The sequence below is a fragment of the Capra hircus genome, chromosome 1 (assembly GCF_001704415.2).
Source record: "Capra hircus breed San Clemente chromosome 1, ASM170441v1, whole genome shotgun sequence".
Taxonomy (NCBI): domain Eukaryota; kingdom Metazoa; phylum Chordata; class Mammalia; order Artiodactyla; family Bovidae; genus Capra; species Capra hircus.
The window spans coordinates 143,179,937-143,182,467 of NC_030808.1; the positions used below are offsets into that span (position 1 = coordinate 143,179,937).

General features: G+C 46.8%; 1 pseudogene; it reads right to left on the reverse strand.

The window, feature by feature from the left end:
* LOC102168305 lies at window positions 1,033–2,036 on the reverse strand (annotated as a pseudogene).

Genomic DNA, 2,531 nt, shown 5'->3' on the forward strand with positions numbered 1-2,531 from the left:
GCCATGCCCGGCACAAGGACGCGGTCCCTGCGTGGTCCTGTGGAAGTGGACACGAGGATTCGGCCCTGAGTCCTGGGACCAGAGCCCAGCAGAGCTGCACAGGGCCTGAGATTGGGGGATGAGAGCCTTCAGGAGGAAGCCCTGGCAAGTCCTGTGCCCAGACAGCATGACAGTGCTCAGCACTCAGGCTCCAGGAGCCCAGGGTGCCTGCTGGAACTGGACGGGGGGTTGCCTCTGCCTGGTCAGCCGGTGCCTGCCCCTTCCCTGTGCCCTACACAGAGACCACCTTCCCATGGGCCCTTTTTCTGTTTCAAGGTCCCCAGGCTGCACTTCCCTCGGTTCTCATCTGTCTGGGAGGAAGCCAAACCAATGGACCCACGCTGCACAGTCCCCAGGCCTCTCCATGTCCCCGTCTTGGGGCTTTAGACATGGAGAGAGGCCTGAGCTGCCTCCTCGCTGCTGGTGGAGGGGCTGGGGCATGTCTTCCCCGCAGTAGCTCTCAGATGCCTGGAGAGCCCTGGCCCAAGGTGGCACTCGGGGTTCTGCCAAGCAGATGAAGGCCCAAGGCTGGTCCCTGCATCTCCCGACATCAGACACACGGCAGAGTTAACCATCTGCGTTGCGAGTCCTCCAGGCATGGTGCTCAAACTTTACACACCTGGCCAGTGTCCATCCACCAGTCCTCCTTACTCATCTTCCTTTGATGCACTTCATGGTGAGTCTTGGCAATGCTCTTTAAGAGAGAAAATCAAAGTCTAAAAGTCTGTCTATGGGGGAGGGGTATCTGGATATGGAATGCTGTGCCAGTTTTTTGTTTTTTTGCTTTGCTGATCATATCTGTTTATTTTCAAGAGCTCATCAGTTTTAAAAAATTAACCTCATTTATTTCAAATAAGTGATACTTCCATGAGGTTCAGAAAACCAAAACAATATACAAAGGTTTACAGTAAAAAGTTTTTTTGCAAAGAGCTCAACTGTATTCTTTGTTCTGATCTTTTCTACCTTCTTTTTCTTGTTTTACAGATTCGGTACATTCTCAAACTTCTCTGTGAATACTACTTGGACTTTTATTTAAAACCTCCTTTAGTTCCCTGCATTAGCTCTGCTTGTTCCATTAATCTTGTGATTTCTCCTTAATGTTCCAGCCTTTCCTCCTGTGTCTAATACTCCCTTTGTTTCCCATTCATCTTTTCTTTTTTTTTTTCTGTCCATAAAAGTAATGACGGTACATCTTTAATATTAAGGAAATAGGCTATAAAAAAGTTCATTCTCAGAATTGGTTTTAGTAAAACCTCATTTGTGCTCCTTTGTGGGTGCATAATGAAGTTCCATGGGCTTGTCCACCTTCCAATGTTTCTCACTGACCAATTCCGAAGAGAAAGAGCCATTGAACACGCTGAACTGGCCCCTGGCTGTGGCTATGTAAATGGCATACTGCTTCTTACTGGCTGTATCTAGGTTCGTCTGGCTTGATTCTCCTTTGCTTCAAAGTTCTTCTAAAGCTAACCTCACAGCCAGATGCTTGGATAAATGATCAACAGTGGCATTACCTGAACTCTTCATGAATCTTGTCTGTGTCTCATCTTTTTCCATAAACGTGGGATGAAGCCTCAGCACTAATTCAGTGTCACTAGCGTGGTCCATTATGGGGTCAGATGTCACTTTCGCATTGCTGTTATCAAGTCAAGCCCAGAATCATCAGATGTTTTGGTCTGTTTGTTACTAGGTGCTGCTTCCAATTGCTGTACATGGATGTTTTACTGCAGTGAGAGCTGTCTCCACTGACTTCTGCTCCACTATAATTTTCTATCTGTTTCCCACCTCACTGTAGTCTGCTCACGGCCTGTATCTCAGTCCTTCCTCAATGCTGTGGCCAAGTGCTTGCTGAGGGTTATGCTTGTTGATTCTAGCTAATGCTTTTTTTCTTGATAAGCTTCATACTCACCACAGCTTGGTTCAATTTTGCTGATGAGTGCATCAAAGTTTAGGTCTGATCTTAGTGATCTTTTGGAAACTAGCTTTTCCCAACAGGTGGTTGTTGTTCAGTCACTCAGTCGTGTCCAACTCTTTGTGACCCATGGACTTGTGCACGCCAGGCTTCCCTGTCCATCACCAACTCCCAGAGCTTGCCCAAACTCATGTCCATTGAATCAGTGATGCCATCCAACCATCTCATCCTCTGTTGTCCCCTTCTCCCCTTGCCTTCAGTCTTTCCCAGCATCGGGGTCTTTTCTAATGATTTGGTTCTTCGCATCAGTTGGCCAAAGTATTGGAGCTTCAGCTTCAGCATCAGTCCTTCCAATGAATATTCAGGATTGATTCCCTCTAGGACTGACTGGTTTGATCTCCTTGCAGTCCAAGGGACTCTGAAAAGTCTTCTCCAATACCACAATTCAAAAGAATGAATTCTTCAGTGCTCAGCCTACTTTCTGACAGGTAGAGCATTCTTTATTGCCACCTCTGAGGGCTGTGACAATGCAATCTGCAAAGAAAACACTGAGATAAACAGTCTTTTGTGTGGTGTTCTTCAA